Raw genomic sequence first — 24,685 nt, forward strand, 5'->3', positions numbered from 1 at the left:
GAGCAATATTGTGGAGCATGCTCCACAATTTTTTGCTCTTGAGGATTATAAGGAATGCCTGTTATATGTTTAATTTTTATTGGGCACAAATTGTTGAAATGCTTTACTAGTATATCCAGATCCATTTTCTGCCTTTATAATTTTTTGGAACTCCCATGTGAGCAAAACATTTTAAACAGTGACTTACCACATGCTTAATGGCTTCTCCAGTTTGTGCAGTGGCCATTAAGAAGCCTGAATATGTATCGACTGTCACATGCACATACTTTATTCTGCCAAATTTTGCAATATGAGTGACATCCATTTGCCATAAATGATTAGGAAGCAGGCCTGAGGGATTTACTCCTATATTAGTTCCTGGTAAATATTGTGGGCACACAACACTATTTGACAATTTGATGAGCAGTCTCTTCAGTTAAACCAAACTCTTTTCTTAGACTATTCCTATTTTGATGATGACGCCACCTTCTTAGGGGAGGCTGACAAATGAATGCAATATATAGGGCCGTTTTGCCAAAAGCCAGTGGTGGGTGAACAACTGGAGGAAAGTACAAGTATAATAAGAGGGTGTCCATAATCTAGGCGGCAAAGATGATGGACTTTTTCAATGCTTTTTAATAGCAATTGGATGGCCTCTTTGGCCTTGGTGTAATCTGTCTGGAAGAGGTTGGAGCTGGATCCCCTGGAAGAATATCATATATTGGTTTAAGCTTCCCTGTTTTAATGGAAATAGAGGAGGATCCATTGAACGTCCCCCAAAAACTTTTGCCGATCTTGAAGAGTTTTTAAATTTGAATAATCAATTTGGAGCCTTTTAGGCCGGAGAATGGTCTGTTGGATTCGATGGCCTAGATAGGTATAAGGAGGTTTCTTTTCAACATTCTCTGGCGCCCTTTTGAACATTCTCTGGGCCCAAAATAAATCCTCGAGCCTCCAGGAGCTCCTGTAATTTAGCAAACACTTCAAGACATCTCTCCTCAGCAGGTGCTGCCAGCAGAATATCATCCATATAATGGATAATGTAAAGATTAGAAAACTTGCTCCTGATAGGATCCAGGCAGGTAGCCACATAGGCCTGGCATATTGTAGGACTTTTAACCATTCCTTGGGGGAGAACTACCCATTGAAAGCAAAGGGCAGGTTCCTGAAATTTAATCAAAGGAAGGCTAAATGCAAACCTGGGGCTAACTTGGGAGTGCAGCGGAATGGAAAAGAAGCAATCCTTTAAATTAATAACAATTAGATGCCAATCTTTAGGAATAACCACGGGTGAGGGCAAGCTGAGCTGAAGAGTTCCCATAGACTGCATTGTTGCATTAATGGCCCTCAAATCCTGGAGCAATCTCCATTTCCTGAAGCCTTTTTAATCAAAAATATAGGAGAATTCCAGGGAGAGGTGGAGGGGATCACATGTCCTGCCTCCAATTGTTCTTGAACTAGTTGGGAAGCCACCAGAAGTTTTTCTGCGGTTAAGAGCCATTGTTCCATCCACATTGGAAGTCAGAAATCCATGCAATGGGAATGGGGGCTGGCAGTGCAACAGCGACCCACATTAAAAATGGCCAAATCCTTTCCTATGGCCTGGAGCCTGGGTGTCTAATGGGAGAGTGGCAACAGAGCAGAATTCTCCTTGCCCCAGCTTACCTAGCCCTAGTCCTTTGCCCCAGCCCATTTTACACATCATCAGGAGATCTTTGTTTCTTGGCAGAGTGCCTTGGGCAAGGGTTTGGGTAGTAAGGACAACTTCCATCTCTTCTAAGAGATCCCCTCCCCACAAATTAGTGGAGAGGTCAACCAGGATATAGGGCTAGAAGTAACCTGAATGGCCTTCTGAGTCTCTCTAGTTCAAACAAACTGTTTTCTTAAACTATTACTATTTTGATCATGAAAGCTGTGTGACTGCTGAGCTAATTCTACCTAAGATAAAGTGACTATCAGTTTACTCATTACTTTTAGTCAGTGGACCAGGAAGGTTTGAATGAGCTCTTATATGACCCACAAAGCAAGGTGCCTTTCTTTCATGAATGGCAGTTTGAATTTGCTCAAATAGTAATGTAACCTGATTACTACTAGTTTCAATGTATGGAACTATCTCTAAAACTTGAAGAGCTCTGAAAACATGACTATCAGTATGAGTTAAAGGAATCATTCATTAGAAGCTGAAAAACTATTGCAACAGCTCGCGTAGTTCAACTATCTGAGCTGAAGCTGGATCTGTCTGCACTACATATTCTTTTCCCATCAATAAATAACATAAGCTGCTTTTCCCTCAAAAGAACCATCAGTAAAAACTAACAGATTGCTCCTTAAAATTTTAGGGAATACAAAAGGATGTATTAGTACAAATGGTAATAGTCTATAAACTGATTGTAAATTTTTTTCCAAAAACTGAGCAAAAGCTGATGGAACAAAAATTATAATTAATAAATGCTTGAAAACGTAGGCCCTAAATCTATTCAGAGAAAGGACACTTTTAATGATAAAAGAAAATTAACTCCTTAAGTCAGGAGTGCCATGGCTGGTGCAGGAGCCCAATGTCAGAAAAGGGGAGGTAACCCCTCACCATCTAATTAAACATTCCTTTCCCTGTTAATTGCTGGTTGTAAAGGTTTTGAAATAACCATTAACTTACTGTTTGGTATAGGGAACATGTATTACGCTTCGTTCTCTGGCCAAATATCTCTTAAACAGCATTTTGTACCAACAAGCTACTGCTTTAAAATAAGGATTTAACACTTTGACTGAGAAAACAGGTAAATGCAACCATAACAATGGTCCCCTTTGCCATAAGACAGAAAGAATATCCACTATGCTGTGTGGGAAGTACATAAGCCTAACCCTAACCCCTACCCCTAACCCTAACCCTAACCCTAACCCTAACCCTAACCCTAACCCTATGGTTTTGCATAATGAATATAGCATATCTGCTGATGCAGGATTGCATTCTCCGATTGTAAGAGAACTTGTCTACTCTCTTCAGTTAGCTGTCTAGGTGAATTGGGATCACTATCTCCTTTAAGGATATAGCTTAAAGGTTTCAAATCACCAGTAGGTGCTTTTTTAAAAAAGGACATAACGATTGGAATATTTCCTAATAACTTTTGAAAATCATTTAATGATCATAAGCTATCTTTTCTGATTTCTAATCTTTGAGGCCTAATTTCTTTAGGATGTAACTTAAGTCCCAAATACTTTTGAAAACTTTTTCTACTCTGACCTGTAAAGCTTTCATTAGCTGACCTGGTCTCATTTGCATTTTCACTGACACATTTCTAGGTGGGGGGCCTAATAGGGCCTATAGTTCCCTGAGGCTTCTTCTCAATAGCTGACAAGGTCTCATTTGCATCTACACTGATACCTTTTTGGTGGTGGTGGTGGGGGGGTAACAGGGCTGCAGTTTCTTGATGCCTCTTTTCAATAGCTTTTCTCATCAAGTCTTACATTAACCTCCATTCTCTCATTTTTTTAACCACCAAAATTTAGGATGATTTCTGTATTCTCTCCTCTGATAAACTCTTTTGAGACATCCATACAGATTTCTCTGGCTCGCAGGCCATTCTGACTTTGACCATTTACTACTGTTTCGTTCTGCAAGACAGTCATGGGAGATGCAGATCTCCAACTCTTTCAATTAAGACATGACCTGATGTCTCTCTCTCTCTGTATTTTTCTTTTTTGTATAACCTAAGAAATTCAGGTAGTACCTATTGTTGGGATTCACACATTCACATATTCACAATCACAATTCAGACACTCAAACATTCACATGTGTGGCCACATCATACATACAGAACATAATACATCTTTTAGCCCTCCTTTTTTCTAGGCTAAGATTAGTTTGTTGAAATAAAACATCCTTAATTGAAATCTCTTGAATTGTAGCTGCAATACAAATTCTGAATAAATTCCAATGAATTCACCAGTTTCTGACAGGCTGCATTAATTTTTTTATACACTTGGCTGGGCGTTAGCCACAGCAGGAGTTCCTAAGGCATAGGGACTCTAGGTCCTGTTCTTTAAGTAGTGTAGTAAGATCCTCACCCACATTTTTCCATGTCAGGGGGTGAATATCTGGTCCTTTGAGAATAACCCAAGGAAAATTTTTAGAAACGAAAGCAAAGAAACTTATTAACTCTTTACATGAAACTCTAATTCCTCATTCTCGAAAGGAAAACTTGAAGTCCCTAAAGAACTTAAACTTCCTTAGAGAAATATTGACCCATTATTATTGAATGGAATGGGGGGGTGACTCATCAGGAATCTGTGTGCTCATGAGTGGTGAGGATGGATTCCAAATCGCTGTGCTGCAGCTCTCAGATCCAGCACTCTTCTCAGTGTGAGCTACCGATTTTATTTAGGGATGGAGGACTCTGTTCAGTAAAAGCCCTCCCTGGAACAGCACTTTGGGCGCCTCTTGACCCGACCAGTGGGACCTAGTTATTCATGGGTCGAGGTGGGCTAGAACCTGAAATAATGGGAGAGAAAGAAGGAAGGAGACCAAGCAATGCTTGTCAAGGTCTAACTTTATCAGGCACAAAGTGGAGTTTTTAAAGCAAAAAAAAGGAGGGAGTGGGGAGGGGTAGCTGTGCTGACTCTGGGGCTCTGGCAGTTCTCAGTCCATTTTTATCTGCTTATCTCAGTTCCTGAAGTAAACAGACTGCCCATTGAGCAGTATCCTATTTTGCCAAGATAAGACTCAGCTAGAGCTATGGCATAAACAACTTTGCAAGAGGATGTGGCTCAAGGCTGGCTATGACTTGAAGCCTTACTGTTAGGCTAAAAGATGAGTACAGACTCCACTTTGAGGAGTCAGGGCTTGACCTCAACTGTTCAAATGGAGCTGGAACCTCCAATATGGACTGATGATTGGCCCATACTCTCTTAGCTTGGGCTAAAATATCCTAAATGGCTCTGGCAAAGCAAGAGCCTGCACAGGTCATTCAGCTGAAAGCTAGTGCTACACCAGTGTCAGTTAAACAGTTCCCCATGAGAGGCCCAGAAAGAAATTCGACCCCATATCCAGACGTGAATCCAACAAGACATCCTGGTTCCTATTCAGTCTCCTGGAACACTCCCTTGCTGCCAGTTAAAAAGCCTGGTACCAGTGATTATCGGCCAGAGCAGGACTTGAGAGAGAGGTCAATAAAAGGACACATGATATACATCCAACTGTCCCAAACCCTTATCACCTCCTGAGTGCCCTCCACCTAAGCGGAGGTGTTACACCGTATTAGACCTAAAAGATGCCTTCTTCTGCCTGAGGTTTCATCCTGCCAGCCAACCGCTTTTTGCCTCTTGAATGGAGGGACCCTGACATGGGCAGAACTGGACAGCTCACTTGAACCCGACTGCCACAAGGGTTTAAAAACTCTCTGACCATCTTTGATGAGGCCATTCATAAAGATCTGGCCAGCTTCAGGATCCAACTCCCCCAGGTCCAGGATCCAACCTTCCTCCAGTACGTGGATGACCTATTTCTAACAGAAGCCACCCAACACGACTCCATGGAAGGAACACAAGCACTGCTGCTGGAACTGTCAGATCTGGGCTATCGAGCTTCTGCCAAAAAGGGCCAGATTTTCAGGAGAAAAGGCCCACACCAATGGATGACCAACGCGTACATGACTCACTGGCACACTACCTGCCACTCTTCTGCCTGAGGAGACTGATGAACCGGTGATTTGTGACTGCCATAACTGCTGGTTAAAGAGACTGGAGTTCGCAAAGATCTTACGGACTTCCATCTGGCCGGGGAAGCACTGACCTTGTTCACCGATGGGAGCAGTTACCTTGTAAAAGGTAAAGAAAGGGCTGGGGCAATGATGTAAATTGTAGCGCCCATGCTACAATCTGTTCCACGAATCGGGCGAAGGCCTAGAGATTGAAATTAAGACAAGACAGCGGGTCATTCGTTCAATGGCAAAGTTGGAACACCAAATGCTGAATACCCTTTATTGAGAGGCAAGAACGGGCTTAAATACCGACTTATAGCACAGTGGAAAATTACAGGAATTTTTGGCTTAGCTCCTCCCTGTATTGTCACGAGGTATGGTTGTCACAGGGTGTGTGTCACGAGGTGTGTTGTCACAAGATGTGTTGTCACGAGGTGTGGTATCAAAACGAGAAGAGTACCAACAACAGACTTGGGGCGAGGAGTTCCCGCCAACAGCTTCAGGCTAGCTCAAGGTGCCTTGGGAGTCCATGCAGGGCCCTACAGGTCCCCCTTTCTTTTAATATAAACTAACACCTGTCTTAGGTGACAGAGGACATCAGCATAATTCCTTACCCGTCATTGGAGAGGTCACCCAGGCCTGTAACCTTCCTGTCTTAGGTTGGATATTTGCCCCCTCTGCCTTACCCGTCACTGGTGAATAGTTTGTCAGCCACACATGGGCAGAGGCATTTTCTCTTGAGCAAAAGACAGTATCTGTCTTGTTAGAAAGTTGGCATGGGCCTGTTTAATGCTGTGGCAAAGTAGCACCAAGTGCAAGGGCTACAAACCCCAATGTTCTGCCCACAACTTGAAGTCCTTGTAAAAGGCCTTCTTCATTTGCAAGTGGCACTCAGGTCTCATAGATGTTAATGGTCTGCATGGCTAAAGCATGTGTATAACTTAAAAACTCATCACTCCAGGATTTCTGGAGAAAAATGATGCATTAACACGGATATGTTTAAAAGACAGCGAACAGGAAGCCATGTGAGCTTCTCACAAAAATTCAAGTGTTCCTATAGGAGGTTAGTTTGTAAATTTAGTTTAAAAATGCCAATTTGTAGTAGATAATTAAGTGTGCTTTGGGTAGCTAAGGCTTAAGCCAAGTCACCTGCTAGTTGATCCACTGTGCTTGCAGTATTTACAGATTGGGAGAGGGCTATGGTAGAAACTGTTGCTTCAGTGGTGAAGGCGGCACTGGCAGCCTTGATCCAGGAATCTTTCCTCGCTGATGCACACCTGGGGTACTTGGCCCAGGACAGCTGTTACGCTCAGCAGACCTGCTGAGAACAATTGAAACTTTCTCCAAAATTAGTAGCATTTGGTTACAACAAAAGAATGGAACCAGAATACAGTGCCTAAGATGAAGGTGAAATTCTTGTCCTTTGGATCAGTGTAAATTTATATAGCCACTTGATCCAAACTATAATTACTGATCAGGAAAAAGGCCACATATGGCTACTCAGATGCACAGGCATCAGGATGGGTAGATTCTGAAAGACCCATCAGACCTTCTTTCTGGCTGTTACAATCACCATCCCTCCGCATATGGCGAATCAGCCGCTCAGGCACCCAAACAGGGTTATCTGTGTCTTGTGGAAAGACACAAACTGACCCTCGGGACCATACTAGAACTGGGTCAGTGCCGCACCATTTTCCAGCAGTGACATTCTTCCACATAACTGAGCCATAGTCAGATGACTGAGGACGCCAATGCCTGTCGGCCGCAGATCGAGCAGCACCATCAATAGTTAAAAAATTTAAAATGTATAGGACAAGAGAAAAGTGATTATGAGGAGATCCTGTAAACTCCCCCTTTTTTGTTTTATGAAGATAGGCTTTAATTGTGCGATGTGCACGTTCCACCATGGCCTGACCCTGAGGATTATAAGGGATACCCGTCTTATGTTAGATAAAAAATTTTTTTTTGCAAAAAGAATTAAAACCCTGACTAGTATAAGCAGGGCCATTATCAGTTTTTAATTGTCTGGGCATTCCTTAATAAGCAACGGCTTGTAAACAATGGCTCTTAACATCCTTAACCTTTTCTCCAGTATGAGCAGAGGCAAATATGAGATGAGAATGGGTATCCACAGATACTTGAACAAATTGTAGTCGACCAAAGGAAGGAACATGTGTAACATCCATCTGCCAGATATCATTAGGTGTGACACCACGGGGGTTAACTCCAAGGTGTGGAACAGGTAAGAACTCTGCACATAGGGGACAGTTCTTAACTATATCAATAGCTTGGATTCTAATAATTTTAAAGTGGAATTTGAGTGACCCTGCATTAAGGTGGAAGGTTGTATGAGCTTTGCAGGCTGCTTCATACCCAGACTCTCTCATCATCATGATGGAACTCTCTGTTTTAGTATTAAAATCAGCAATGGCATTTCCTTCACTTAAAGGGCCGGGCAAATCCGAATGCGCTCGGAGATGTCCTACAAAAGTTGGATAAGAGCGCCTCCATAGTAGGCTTTGTACGGCTAGTAAATGTTCTTGTACGCGAGACACTGGAGCTATATAAGCACCAGTTTCTAAGGGAGCCCATATATGATACACATATTTACTATCCGTGTATAAGTTAAATGGCTCATCAGAAAAATGTTGAAGGGCTAATTGTACTGCAGCTAGTTCTGCAAATTGTGCAGACTTCACTTTAACTATAGAGCGTTTGATAATGGGAAAAGAAACAACTACTGCACAACCATTTGAAGAGCCATCTGTAAATACATTGCGGGCCCCCTTCAGAGGATTTTGGGAAATAACCTTGGGGAAACACACAGGGTGATTTTTTAAAAAGTCAGCTAACTTACTGGAAGGAAAATGACTATCAAAGCGGCAGGGTGTGGAACACAAGAAATGTGCCCACTCCTCCTCAATGTTGAAGCCATTGTATCTGTTGTTGAGTATAGGGAGTAACAATTAAATCCGGCATCTTGCCAAAAACTTGAATACTCATTTTGTATGCCTTTTGAATAATTGAAAGCATTGCCTGAGGATAAGATCTAACTGTCCTTCTTGGGGATGCATGTTCATGTACCCATAATACAGGATCAGTTTGCCAAAATACCGCAGTAGGGGAATACGCTGAAGCAAAGACTAATAACATCAAATTCTGAGAATAGTCAATATAATTTAAATGTGCAGATTGGAGACATTTTTGCACAAGCTGTATACATTCTCACACATCAGGTGTTAAGGTGCGCGGAGAAGTGGGATCAGAATCTCCTTGTAAGATATCAAATAATGGTCTAAGCTGCCCAGTGGTTAGGGCCAAACTAGATCGAACCCAATTTATGTCTCCCAATAATTGTTGAAAATCATTAAGGGTGGTCAGATTATCCAGCCTTAAAGTAATCTTTTGAGGACGGATACCAGAAAATAACAATTGATGACCCAGGTATTGATAGGGAATTTCTTGTTGCACCTTTTCTGGGGCTAATCTTAAGCCAGCTAGTTGAAGATTATGTTGCAATTCCCCAAAAGCCTCATTCACTTCCTTAGAATCCAGGCCGGCTAAAAGAATACCATCCATATAATGTATAATATATAGGGATTGAAATTTCTCTCTAACGGGGGCAATGGCCAATGATACATAAATTTGACAAATAGTGGGCCTATTGGCCATTCCTTGAGGCAACACCACCCATTGATATCTCTTATAGGGCTCTTTAAAGTTAACAGAAGGAATGCTAAATGCAAATCGCTCACTATCCTGAGGATGCAAAGGAATGCTAAGAAAGCAACCTTTTAGGTCTATAACTAATAAATGATAGCCTTGAGGAATACCCACAGGGTAAGGCAAGCCAGGTTGTGTTGCTCCCATAATTTGCATACAATCATTAACAGCTCCGAGATCTTGTAGGAGTCTCCATTTTCCAGATTTTTTCTTTATAACAAAGATTGGGGTATTCCATGGGGAAGTGGAAGGAACAATATGTCCTGCCTCTAATTGTTCCTTTACAAGTTGATGTGCAGCCTGTAACTTCTCAATAGATAAGGGCCATAGCTCCACCCATACTGCGTTATCAGTTTCCCAGATAATAGGAATGGGAACAGGCTGCATAGCAATAGCCCCTACGGAAAATTTCTCAGCCCAGAGCGATCTCTGGCTCTTTTGATAATTAAATTTTTGGATGCAACAGACAGAGGGTCACCTTGTAGGAATTTACCCAGTCCTTTTCTTTGTACATAACCTTGGTCAGCCAGCATATTTTTAACAGGCTCAGTAGTAAGGACTGCTTCCATGGCCTGAAGCACATCTCTCCCCCAAAGATTAACAGGTATATGACTTAACACAAAAGGCTGAAAAATTCCTGTATGTCCTTCATCATCTGGCCATTTAAGAAACTGAGTACTACGTTCTGGAGCCACAGCAGTTCCCACTCCTTGTAAATGAGTGGAGGCTGGCTGAAGAGGCCATGCTTGTTGCCAATGTTTTTTTATGCTATTACTGAGGAGTCCGCTCCCGTGTCCCCAAGTCCAGAAAATCGTCTACCTTGTATGGTAAGGGTGAGCATGGGGGGCTGTTCAAGAGTTGATACCCAAAAGGCACCCATGGAGCCTGTGGACCCAAAACCAGCAGATCCCCTGATGTCTTTTAAAAAGGGGTTGTTGGTTTTGAACATAGGGAGAAGAACGAATTGCGCTATCCGAGCACCCTGTGGTATCATTAATACCCCCATTTCTGCCCTAACCATGATTTTTATTTCTCCATGAAAGTCTGAATCTATTACTCCTGGAATATCTCTAATTCCTTTCAACAAGGGACTACTGCGTCCTAACAATAGCCCTATTGCTCCTGGTGGAAGAGGCCCAAAGACTCCTGTTCTCAAGGCTTGAGTGCCCATTTGTGGTGTTAATATTGCTCGGGTGGCGGAACAGAGGTCCAATCCTGTGCTTCCTGGGGTCCCTCAGATAAGGTCCTGGACATAAAGGGGTTTCTCTGAGAGATCATCTGTATTGGTCGGGTTACAGGTGTATCCATTGCCCCGTACACCTGGGCTTGAGGGGCCCGAGGCTGGCCCCGCTTCCAGTTTTCCTGAGCTGGTAAAGGATTACCAAGGGCATCTGTCTTTGACCTACATTCCTTGCTCCAATGATGACCCTTACTGCAACGTGGCTAAGCAGTCACAGCAAGGTGATCTACAGTGGACAATGATGTGGCTTCCTATTGGGCAACGGTGAGGCTTTACAGGGTCTGAGCTCTGATAGCGCCATGCTTGGCCCAGATCCGAAGGCTAGAAGATGAGAGAATCATGCTCATCACACCCAGTGGTGACCAAACCAGGGATTTCCAACCCCAGTCCTGCCCTCATCTCTTTTCCTGAAGAGCCCAATCCAGTTCTCTCCCCTTTGACCAGCCTAGCCCCACTCTTTGCCAACACCAAGCCTCCTCTCACCCCATCACATACCCCTCTACCTGGACTTAGAATCTATGCTTCTGCCTGACCCAGTCCACTATCCTCTTCCTATCTCTGTCCTCCTCCAGGACTCACTTCACCTCTACAGTGTCTCTGGGACCAAAAAACATTTCTCTGATGATTCCTGCCTGTCCTTTGTCTCTCCATGACAAGCTTTCCAGTCTACCCCTCTGGCTCTGAACATCCTCTCCTAAGTATAAGTGCCCTCCTATCATGGTTTGCTTTCCACTTTGAGGGGTCCCAGAGAGTGGAACTATGCCTAACCCCTGAGGAGGCTCAGCCAGTGCTGGAGTACCCCCATTGGACTCTGTCCCCTGTTAGCACACCAGCCTGAGTCTATGCTCCTCTATGAGGGAATCTCATGCCCATCAAATGTAAGAAACATGCTCTTTGTCTGTTAGAGTGTTTCTCCATTGAAGCACAGAGGCAATGATAGCCAGAAGCCATAATTCTGGAATTTCTTCACCAAATCTTCTGTAAATGTATAAACATAGATCCAGTTTCTGCCCACACTGCCTGACCTGAAGACAAAGGAGACATATGTCAAGGTATGCCATATCATAGTGCAGGGAAGGATAGTTTTGGCCTTTCCAGTGTTCCATCGCGTCTTTGTTTGTTTTTAATCAATGTGCCCGTGTGTCAGTGCTGACCATGGAGGATCGTCATGACAGGTTATTTTCTTCAGGACCATAAGGAACAGAAGATATCCAAGCAGCCTCATCTACTCAGATGGTGGGAGCCCCCAAATGGACTTCAGGGTCTCATCACAATGCCGACTTATGCTAGGTGAGGGCTACGTAGTCTCACAATGAAGGAAGATGTCTTGATTGGAAGAGCTACCTAATGTTCTGATATGTGAGGCTTCCCACCCTGCCTCGACTGACTTCTGACTTGCCAATTCTCAGTCCTGTCCATGGGGGGCCCAGGGCTACTGGCACTATTCTGATCAGATGCTTTGGAACACCAGGAAAGGCCTAGAGGGGGAACTGGGCTTTTTACCTTTGGGTTCCCTTATGGAACTTTCAGGTTGTTAGGGGTCAAAGATACTGCTCAGGTGAGATCACTCTTTAGTGTATGAAACATCTGAGGCATAGCTGGGGTTTTGGGAACGGTAGGTCTTCCAGCTCTTTGTTGCCCACCATGTCATACCAGCTGTTGCTGTCTTGTTTTCTCCACCAGGATAGACTGGACCATTCAGCCATTCATGATCTAAAATAAAGCCCTCCATTGTTTTTACTGGTTTGTTTTACAATGTACACACTCAAGTCTCATGCTCTGTGTGTGCATTTAGGTGACCCCGCAGTGGTCAGTAATTGCTGAAAACCCATGTATGACACAAACTTTCTCCCATGGACAAATGTCATACTTTTGTATTCTGCCCATCCCTTATTCTCCTCAGTAGAGGAATACAAATAAAATCTGTCCAGTGTTCTATCACACCAATAAGGGAAGTAATGAATAGCCCCAGAGTCCACACACTCCTCTATATGTACCAGCATCCACAGCAGAATGGGGGAGAAATTCCCCCAGGAGCTGGGCTTTGGCTATGGTGGCAGTTATGTGTCCCAACTTCCTGAACACCCTGCAAACCACACTGTCCTGAGCCAGGAGCTGGCTGACAAAGAAGGCAGCTGTAGACCTGCTCATTTCTTCCCTGGGGTTGTCAGTTCCAATTACTACAAGAACCTTGTGCTGTTCCCATGAAGACTCAGACCCCTAGGCCCATTTTCTCTTGCTTTGCCCCTGCATGGAAAGCACATAGATGGAGATGCATATAAGTGCATGGAGAAATGAAGCAGGGTGTGGATCAGCTTCTGAACACAAGAGATAAAGGAGTTGATAAAGGGTATGAGAATGGAAATCAATGTAGAGATAGAGATACTGAAGGGATACCCCAAAGAAATGCTGGGAATGAGGGAAACTAACAAGCTAAATAAAGTGCTCAGGGGAAAGCCGCACAAACAGAATGGGTTATGAGAGCACAGAGCACGAGGTGTGGAGAAAAAGGTAGAGACATTGGAATGTTCAGTCAAGGATAATGATAACATTTAAAAAAGTGTCAAAAGCTTGTACAACCATTGGACACCATATAAAGGAAAAATTATGAACTAGGGGCATAGAAAACAATAACAGCATACAAAAGAGTTAGAAAATATTTCCAAGCAGCTGTGCATATGGCTGAGTGGGTACATGGGGTGCTGTGTAAGTGTGAAGCCCTGAGTGAGAATTCCCAGGCCTTCCATATGGCTGCAGTAACACAAGATCTGCAATCTCAGTGCTCCTGTCAGGGTATGGAAGACAGAAACTCTATCCACAGGCAACCCTTTATCCTCTCATCTCCCCTCCCCCTGACATAATAAACACATATGCACACAACAAAGAAAAAATCCCTTCTCCCTCACCCTGCAGTCCTCTATCTACTGTCTTTGTCTCTTATTCTCTGCTGTCTGTCCCTCTGGGCCAAACCAATCTCCTTTGTGCTAAGAACTTGGTCTTGGGGTATCCTATGTTGATACCGGTACTTTATTCTATATGGGGAAAAGAGAGGAGAGAGAGAGAGAGAGAGAGAGAGAGAGAGAGAGAGAGAGAAAAACCCTTAAAGAAATGTGATACCCAGTTGTCTGATTATAAAGGCTTAACTCAGGAGACTGAAGTATAAATATGATCTCCCATTTTATAGAACTTAAGGGCATACTGCAAATTTCTGTAAACTAAGAAATTGGATAATTAGATAGGACACCACCAAAGAAGCCCTGAGCCTTTCTGGTCTCAAATCCAGATTCCATTCACTCCCTTGACAGCCAGGAGAGGTCTAAAGACTGGTCCAACTTCTCTGCCACACTGAGAAACTCAGTCTCTTCCCAGGATAGGGACTGTCCATGGCTGAATCCTGAGGGCAGTAAAATAAACACAACTCTGACCAGCTGAGAGAGTGCCCACAGTGGCAGCAACAATCTCAAAGGCCCCTCCTTGGGTAATTCACATGGCTAAAAAGGTACCTCCCTGTAGTCTTTGGGCCTGAGGGGCATGGTGACCACATCAGAGTCAAGAGGGTGAACCACATCCAGAAGGCCTGTGATGGCCTCCCTGAATTCAGGAAGTCAGTGACAGAAGCCTACATCCTGGGGGAGTGTCCACAATGATCTTTACTATCCTGTGGAGTCAGATCTACCACTGATGCCCAAGCGATCTTTAGGGACAACACAGGAGGGCAACTCACTTGTCCAGGATGATGTAGAGGTCGAAAACACCCTGACAGTTGTCTTCTAGTTGGCGTTGGTTCCAGTTCATTTGTTGGATCTGCTGTTCCTTGGAAATTGAGGAACACTCGCCCAGCCTCTGGAATAGTTTCCAGCCAGGGCCAGGGTACCTGAGGCTTCTAGACTTAGAAATGGGAATATTCAACAGGAGCAGGAACAGTAAGAGGGCCAAATAAGGCATGCGGGGAATGTGAATCCCCATGTTGTCTGACCCTTGCAATATGGTGTAAGGTCACAGGTAGGCTGAATCTAATGCCAGTACCTGTGGACCTTTTCCCCACCACCTCTACACAGTCCCAGGAATTGAGGACTACCACTTGTATCCTACCACCAATGGTAGCACTCTACCTGGAATACTCAGAGCCTAGGAGCTCGGACCAACTGCTCTGGGGAAAGGTTTTTCCCCAAATACCTACAGAGTCCTCTGCTACCTTGGGATATACACCCTGGGATTGTGATGGTCAGGGAGGTTGTCATGGTGACTTTGTGACCTAATCCTCTGCTCATGTCTATGCTGACAGTACCTAGGGGCTGTTATAGGCCCTGTGTAGGAGTCTCAGATGAGACCTCCTTGTCTCCAATCCCAGCCCCTTTCAGGACATCCTTAGGGGACACCTCAAGGAACAAGTGTTTTGTTAGAGGAAAAGGTGGTTGAGCTCACCAGTTACTGTGGGTCAAGAGATTAAAACAGCAAGGGACAAGTGTGTGGAAAGTGGGAGGTCACTTGTGAGTCCTGAAGTCGGCACACAAGGTCTGGATTCAAAAACAGATGGAGATTGTGTGCTGCTGTCAGGGTCCCCTGTGAGTGAGGAGAGGTCACCCATCCAATTGCCTGACTGATGACTTAAAAGAACCCGTTTAATGTGATCACAGGTTAAGTGGGTCAGACCCTCAGGAAAGGTTGAGAGGAAAGCCCCAAGGAAAAGGAACATGGGAAGTCCCACACACTAGGAGAGACTGGAATTGTCTGGAAGCTTCCTCATTGTCCCCTGAGACAATAGGGCTGAGGAACTCCAGAGTGGGACTCAATTGGGGTTGTCATGAAAACCTAGCCTGTGGTCAGTCCCTTTGACTTGGACTGCTTCACAGCATCAATGGGCATGAATGTGCCACATGGAGGCTCAGAACTTGGGACAGCATCTGCAGGGAGGTACAAGGCCTTTATGACATCACCAGGCATGGCCTTAGAGCCTGTCAAGATTTAGAGAGGAGAGTGGGTAAGCTGCACTGGACTCCATTCTTCTGTATAAAAGTACCTGGCATGGCAGAGTGGGCAAGCAAGGTGTGGAGAGATGGTTTCAGTGCCAGACAACTGAATTCAAAAGGAATGTAGAACCACCCAGAGTATGAGGGAAATCATGTTTAGAAATGCCATGATCATTTTTCCTTTCATGACTCGATGCTGAGAAAAGGAATCAATAGCTGAAACCTTCCCTCTAATACATTCTAAAATAGATCTCAGCACATACAGCATAAAGTTTACAAGGCATAGCACAGGGCTTGTGGGACTCTTGTGTTTTCTTTTGCAACTCTCTTTAAACATGATCCCATAAGTAACATGTTGAACTTCATCAAACAGGATAATCCATCACATAAGAATTCTCATCACATCTTCCATGACTGTTCTTATGTCATAGTTTGATAGTTTTTTCCACTGAGTAGATATCTCTTAGTCCTTAATCACTTATTCATTCCTGAGTGTCCAGGCCATCTGTTCACATGACCTGGGCTTTGTTCCTCTGAAGAGGATGAATGTATGTGTTCTTTCTCCATCTAGGGTGTTTATTGTTTATATTGGCTCATTTACATTCTGTACTGAACATCAGGCCTTTATGGGATAGGCAACATCATCTTCCAGTGCACGGCTTGTTTTCAGTCACACTTTCACTTTTGAACAAAAATAATGCACGGGTTCTAAGTTTTGATCCAGCTTGTTGTGGGTTAGATGAAAAGCCCTGGTCCCCAAGGTAACAGCACTGTATCCTAGTGGAAATCTTTAATCATTGGGGACAATCCTTCAAAGGCTGGTGTGATGGGAGAGGTCATTCTGTATATGTTTCTCATACTGGTTAATGAATAAAGCACTGTTGGCCAATCGGAAAGGAAGAGAGGAGGGACTAGGAGACGAGGAGGAAAGAGGAAGAAGGAAGGAGAGCCAAGATGGAGAGTCAGGAGAAGGCAGAACCTGCAGCCGCCTCTTGCTAGCAAGTCCAGGTGGACATACATAGAAATGGGTTAATACTTAAGACAGAGCTAGGTGATAAGAAACAAGTAACCGGCCAAAAGTATTATATCAAATACAAAGTCTCAGTGTGTTTTTTATGGCTGGCACGGCAGCTGGACAAAACCGGATGGCTGGCGAAAAAACCATACTCCTTACAAATGGCGCCCATGTGGTTAATAAGAACTTACACTTAAAATTTAACAAAAGTTTAAAAAAAGGTTTTAGAAACAAAAGAACAGAGACAAACAAGGTTTCTTGGTAACAGCATTTTTCTCGGATGGACTCTGACTTGCGAGAGACAAGCAGATTGCACGGCTCCTTTAAGAGAGGTTTCCTGTCTCAGCATAAGCAGCAAAAAACCCGCATGGCTTTTAAGAAGCACTGCTAACAATTTATTGGTGTGTATGAGAGATGGCGATGGCAGTGACCACATCTCCAATCCGGCAACATGCCTGCTGGACGGCAGTGTTGACCAGGGAAGTGACCACAGCTTTCATTGCTGGTGGTAAATGTACCCGCTGCTGTCTTTGATAACTGAGGCAGAAACAAAAAAGACTTTCATTTTAACAATGTTGTTGTTTACCAGGTAAAAGACTCGTGGCCAGAAAAAGATCAAGATTTACAATACGACAGATTCATAGTAAGAAAACATCTAAAGGTTTACAGTATGTTCTAAAATATACGTAGGCTTGGGAGAGAAAGAGAATAAAAAAATGGTTTTAAAAAGACAGAGAACAGCTGGGTGTGTCAGCACACGCCTTTAATTCCAGCACTCAGGAGATAGAAGCAAGCAGATCTCTGTGGTTCCAAGTAAACCTGGTATGCAGAGTAATTTCCAGGACAGATAAGAGTTACACAGTGAAACCCTGTCTCAAAAAATAAAAAATAAAAGAAATAGAGTAAAAATAAAGCCATGTAAAGATGAAAAGCTCAGAGAGAATCTGGTTACTGTATGCTATTGTGTTGTCTCTGCATTGTTTGCCTGCTGAGAAAATAACAACTGATAAAGGAAATGCTGCTGGATTAATTCAATTTATATATTGCTTTGACTCCAACATTTAAGTTCAAGGGCAAGTTACTGAGGAAAAGGATTTCTATTTTTGTTTCCACAGAAAATGAAAAGCTGTGGATTCCTTCCAGACTAATGTGGTTTGATCAAGCCAGACCCCCTGAAACAGAGTCGCTGGTGATCCAACATTCAAAACAGCTTGAACAAGGCAGTCTTTCAGACCTCAGCCAGGATTTCTGCCTCTTCTTAGGCTCCCCATGACAGCGCCCCTTTCAGCAGGAAGTAATTTGGAAAGAACGACACCCAAATTCCCAAATATTGTTTATAAATGGTTGTTTTCATTTAAATGGGGTTAGTTATAAATGGTTAATGACCAAAACCAATTTCCTTTTAAAGGTAAAAAGGGAATTATGGTATTGCTATGAATACTTTACTTTGGAATGGATTCTCATTTATTGATATAAATTTAAGGTCAATTTTGTAATTAAGTATATGTCTCCTCTTTTTAAGGTATTGTGTTTATATAACTCATTTAGAAATGTAATGTATAATGTAGTACAGATTTTAGATAGTTACCTATAATAGTAAAAACTTATAGCTAGGTGAGTTAGGTTTTCTAGATATGCAGAGATGTATTTGAGATGGATAGGCATTCTTCAAAACTTTCAAAGACCTACAGAATGTGGCATTTAAAATGGTTTAGGGTTTTTCTTGACAGTGAGGCATAAATGCTCCTGGCAATACCACCTGCACCAGAAAGGAAGATGGAAGATGGACATCGAAGAAACGCACTATGAAATTTACTTTCAATATGGCAAGACTAGCCATTTGGACAAGATACTGCACTTGTCTGGACTGTTTGACTTTATGCTGTATAAACTTGGCATGCAGGACCCACGGGAAAGTGACTACTGATTCAACATGGACATTGCTACAGAGTTCCTGCTTCGTGGAAGAGTCTGCCAGACAGTCTGCAGGACACAGAGGAAAGTGACTGATAAACTGCCAATACAAGAAGACAGTTTAAAGGTTCCTACTTTGCTGAAGAGTCTGCCAGACACACTATGGCCTATGGGCTGAAGATGGAAGATTACAAAAGAACTTCGCGTGACCAGGCAGTGAGTTGTCTCTGTCATTTCTAGAGTTTATATACCATCCTTCTGTGGTCTTTGAAGGAGTTGAAGACAGACAGTTATGGTTATAGATTTCCTTAGTTAAGCTTAAAGATAAGTTACATATAGGACTTTAGACTCACAAAGATAGAATAGAAGATAGAATATTTTCTTAAATCTTCCTAAATGTTAATGGACTGAATAGTGTTAACTGTGATTCTTACTTGATAACTGTTGTGTAATACATTTTGCAATGTTAAGGTTAAAACCCTTCTTTTTATTTAGACAGAAAAGAGGAGATGATGGGAGAGGTCATTCTGTATATGTTTCTCATACTGGTTAATGAATAAAGCACTGCAGGCCAATAGGAAAGGAAGATAGGATGGACTAGGAGACAAGCAGGAAAGAGGAAGTAGGAAGGAAGAGTCAAGATGGCGAATCTGGAGAGAATAGAACAACCAGCCGCCTCTCGCTGGTAAGACCACGTAGAAATACATAGAAATAGGTTAATAATTAAGACAGAGCTAGCTGATAAGAAACTAGCACCTGGCCAACAGCCTTATATCAAATACAGAGTCTCTGTGCATTATTTGGGGCTTGCACGGTGGTGGGACAAGACCAGCAGCGGCAGGCAGAAAAACCCTACTTCTTACAATGGTGAGCCCTCCACCTCTTCCATTTCTTTCCTGGCTCGTGAGATATTCCAGCCATACCAGATGTTGACTGTCAACTGGAGGTATTGCCTTCCTAAAGCACCAAAGACAAGACCTCCTGATCCCTGAGCTCTCAGAGCTGTGAGCCAAAGGTCAACAAGGGAGAATCTGATGAAGCACTCTCCTAGCTGAGAGCTATTGGTACCTGTGGTTGCTGGTGGAAAGGATGCTCTCCTGACCTGTGCTGCCTATATTGGAGTGCTGACCCTATGTCCACACACAGCTGTGGTCTAATTACACTCTGTGATTTATGGAGAAAAAAATTTTTAGTTTGAAATGTTTATAATTAGTCTTTGAAATCGAATATTTTAAAATGTGATTTAAATGGCTACTATTATGTACATATGTAATATTGTTATATTATTTTTACAGCAGAACAAATATTTCTAAAACATAAGTCCATTTTTTAAAAACAGTTAATTGCTTCAGGAGTTTTCTTATGGCACCTGAAAGCTAACATTCAGATTAACTGTCATTTTATTACTCTCGAGGCAGTTGTTTCCTAGAACACCTTTAGATTCTCCATTGTTACAGAACTTCTCCAAACCTGGAACAGGGCTGTCATTCTACAAGTGTGGAGTGAGGGCTCCCAAAAAGGGAAAATATCAGTGGGGCCATTCAGCAAGTAAATAATAAGGTGAGTTTCTAGGCTCTGAGAATACACAGCTCTGCTAGACCAACTCCATAGGGGAGGATGTCAAGTTGTCAGGCTGGAGGGATTTTGGGGAGGTTTGCATGGAAAAGTCAGGAACCAGGAAAGCAAAGGTCAGAGTGTCACTAGGGGAGGGAGATGGTATGAGTGTGCTAGGGCTGGGATGTTGGGAGGGAGTTGGGGTGGTGAGGGGTGGGGTGGGGTGGGGTGGAGTGGAAAGGAGGAGACAGGGTGGTGAATAGCTGGGGTGGGAAGTAACATCCAGCAGCATTGACTGAACAAGACAAGTACCCTACCCTACAAGAGCACCTGAGCCTGGCTTCAGTTAGAGGCAGCTGGCCCAGGTCCCAGGAGGCGATTCCTCAGGAATTGCAAACTGCAGACCACAACTGGGATCTGGATTGACTCTATTTTGGTGGTCTCTCCTGTGTGGCTAGCGTTCTGGCTCCATTTATGGGGTAGTTGGTGTGCAGGGCTTCAGAATCTAGACTCCTGAACTGTGAGTTGCAGAGTTTCCAGGCCAGGTGCCTGAGCAGCCCTCCTTGGGTGCTGGGTTGGGCTAAGTTCACAGGTTTGTCTATTGTGCTGTACGCTGATACCAATATATGCACTGTACACAAACCAGAAGTCATGCGGAAGAAGATCCATCTTAATTCTCTCTTCTCAGTTGTCTGCTTCTCTGTCCTTCCATCTTCTTTCACTTTCCTGTACATGTGAATTCTGATTTTACTTTCTTATTCTAAGTTGACTTTCTGGATCTTGTTTTCATCCATAAATGACGCCATGTCTGTTGAGTGCTCTGTAGTCAGCCAGGGTGTGGGCTGGGCACTAAATTAAGAATCATACACCAGCCACAGATCTTTCTCTAACAGTTATTTCCAAACATCTGGAAATGTAACATGTTCAGTGCCCATCAAGGGAAAAAAGAACAAATGATCAAATCATCAATATCCCGAGTTTCCAGGATGAGCAGAAAGAAAATGCAAGGTTTCAGAGACATGTTTCTGATTGGGTGTGAGTGGGAGTGAAGATGACAGAAAACTAAATGCTTGCGAATGTCCCAGACACACATTTCCTGCTTAGTGAGACACAGAATGTTTTAAATATTTAACTGTGGCAGTTGAGACTAATGTTAATGTGTTTGTTAGGTAGGGGGGCCAATGTGAAAGTATTGGATGTTAATATCAGGTTTTCTCAGCCACATTTCCAGTGCAGATGTCTAGAAAAGCAAGTCTGGTTAATTTTGGGGAAAGAACATATTGAGATCTTATATTTATTTAATGCTTTGTGTATGTATTTTATTACTTACTTATGCCCTTAGATTAAACACTAGATACCGAGGTGTTTGTTAATTATCATTTAAATCTAGTTTGATAGTTCGTTGTGTTCTTTAATGCAATCTGTCATTTAAGGCTTTTCATCTGATGCTTCACAGGAAACCTGGCTTTAGGTTGCATAGGCTCATGTAGAGACTAAATGCTATGGAGGGATTTACGTGTGTTTAGTAAAGTCTTTCCACCTGATACCAAAAACATGTGCACTTCCTGTGTGTGCATAACTTCAGTTTGAGAGGCTGTAGCTAGGATTTCCCAGGCTCTGAAGATGGTTTATTTGTATAAATCACTGTTTATTTATAAAATAAACATTTAATAAAATATTTAAAACTTTGAAGGAGGCTGCCTTTCGCTCCCCTGCTGGAGCCTACAGAGAACTGGGGACTATGCATAGGGTAATCTGTCCCAGAGCTACTGCCCTTCTGCCAGTGCTCTAGTCCAACCTCCACTCACTGAAAGAGGAGAGCCATCGGAGTATTGTACCTGATTGCACGCACTGGAAGGGAACCATGGTCCTCTACTCAAAAGAAAAGGGAGAGATCCCACTGGGACTCACTGACAGAAGGTATATGTAGACAATATATAGGAACAGTCAACAACAGTAAGATCAATATGACGCCATCAGAGTCTAGGAACAGATTGCTCATCTGTGCAAAGTATCTTAGGTGAAGGTCAGGTCCAGTGACTAACACAAATCTCTGATTCAAGGGTGAGGATGCTAGGGACACTCTCCATCCCCGTGGCACATCAAAGTGGGGTCTCTCCTGATAGGCAGAGCAGACCATCTGCTGTTGGTCTCCTACATACATATATGCTTATATAGTGTCTAGTGGGCATCATAGTGTCTAAGACTGTGTCTAGCTATCTTGAGAGAGTGATATCATTGGGTTCTGCTTATCAGGCGCAGCCTTGCATTCAGCAGGAATACTGACTAAGCTAGTTTTACAAGTCTGATTTTTTTTTTTTTTTTTAGTATATTAATTGCACGTGTTAATTTGTGGGCCTACTGTCTGCCTTATATGGGTTCCATTTCCATTCCACAAGACTCTATTAGTGACCTTGGTGTTTCTTAGGAACAGACAGTGCCTAGATGCTGATGAGGGCAGGATGGAGGAGATGATGGGTTCGAGGGTTCAAACCGGCCGTTGAATATCTGCCTGATTCCTTAGCTCCTCTCATTGTGGTCATATGACATGAAACCCCTTCTGGCCTAATCTGCAGCCTTCGCATCCCTGCAGTGCTTGAGTCTTTATGCTTTGGGTAGTAGAGTTGCTCTACCCACCTGTTCACTGTCAGGGAGGCCTGTGCTGAATTTCAGCATCATTACACTGAGGACTGATGTGTGTGACACTTTCAACAAACTGAGTCTCTGGGGCACTTCAGTCATCTAGTCTCTCTTCCATGCATTAGGGAAGTGTCTCTTGAGGTCAGTCTGAACAACGGCATCTCCTTCATTGGCAACAGTCTTGTCATCACCGGAACCAACTGTGGGAGTACCAAGGTAAGAACCCAGAGGTGATGCAGATCCACCCAGAGGAGAAAGATGGTCACAAGAGGCCTGGAGGTGACCACAAGTACTTTAGGTAGGCTGTAGCAGCTTATAGAAGAGCTACCTTGGACAGGTAGGAGGCTCTGCCAGACTCTGTCTATGACATATAGGGCACAATACAGCTCCACATGCATGCTCAGGAATCCAGAATTTGTACCAGTAGCAGACAAAATATGTACCAGTGCATCATATACCCAGCAGCTGATATGGACTTAAAACTATGCAAAATCACTGCCCACCCTCTACCCATCTTGTCCCCAAACCTAACAGTGTCCACAGGTCCCCTCTCCTCTCCAGCTGTGGTGGGGAAGCTGTCTGGCATGTGGAACACACAGCACAACAGGGCCCCTGAGAAAGAAAGTGCTACTCCTCAAGTGCTCCACATCTGTCCATTTCCACATCTGTCCTCCAAGCACCTGAGATCAATGCAGTGTGACTAGAAGGGGAGGGGGAGAATCCAAGGAGAAGCAGCTTTGGGCCCATTAGTGACAACTCTTGAGTTCCTCTCAATATTCACAAGGAGGTGCAAGCTTTGTTAGGCAGAGCAGGGAGACAAAGAGATTAGACAGGGAATGCAGCCACACAACCCCTATCCCTACACCTCTGTAGTGACCCAACAGCCTGAGCCTCTCCTAGAGATCTAATCACCTTCAGTCTAGTGCGCTATCAATCAAGGCCATGGTGAGAACTGGGTCAGGCCATGGGAAATCCAGAGTCATCCTCTTCGAGGCAATGTTGGCTGCTCTCTCTGAAGACCAATCTGGGTCACTAACTCCACTGTAGCCCTTGTGTCTAGCCAATCTAGGTGAATGAAGAGAGTGTGTGTACAAATGGGAAGCAAGGGTGGGTACAGGGGAAGAAGCCACTGTTGCTTTTCCTCACAGGGAGCACTTCATAGCAGCAGCCTTGACAGCAGTATAAGTAGCAGCAGCAGCACCATATGCATGATACTACAGGCAAAAGATCCAATCCCAGTTCCAGACCACACAGCACACCAAACAAGTCATCAGGAGGCGGCACTATCTTCAACTGGAATTGGCTTATTATTCTGCCGGTCTTGCTGGTAGCCATCATGTTGCTGATCTGCTGTTTCAGGCTGTGCTACAAGAAGGTCAAGTCTCCTGTCCCCCTCCCCACTCTCCCTCCCCCTCCCCCACTCTGGCTCCCACACACATGCCCTTCTCCAAGGAAATAGTGTCACAAGGCAGTCCTATATCCAGTCTGCTTCAAATTTCCCATCTGACCAAGGGACTAACAGCATCCAGGAGACACATAAAGTCACAAATATAAACATCCAAGTCATGGGTCCCAAGAATTGTTCAGCATAGCTGAAACAGGAGATCTGTCTCCGAGGCTTGGCCTGAAAAGAAAGCCCTGCACAGTGGCCATCCGAGCACCCTTAGGTCGGGGCCATCTTGTATCCACTATACATTTATAGGCCTCATGTAGCCAAACCCCAGAGGTGCCCCTTTACTTCAGGGCAGGATCCCTTACGAAGTCCAGTGGCCCCATATGCAGGGCGATGACTTTGAGGCATGATTAGGAAGCCCGAGGTCAGAGATACCTTTGACACCATTCCTTTCCTGACCACAGTGTGTCATGCAACCCCATACTGGGCTGCAGAGGCACAAAGAGAAAGCAGAACCACCCTGCCCCACCAGGAAATGCAGTTACCATTCAGGCTTTTGGTATA

This window comes from Phodopus roborovskii, unplaced genomic scaffold (assembly GCF_943737965.1).
Source record: "Phodopus roborovskii unplaced genomic scaffold, PHOROB, whole genome shotgun sequence".
NCBI classification, from domain to species: Eukaryota; Metazoa; Chordata; class Mammalia; order Rodentia; family Cricetidae; genus Phodopus; species Phodopus roborovskii.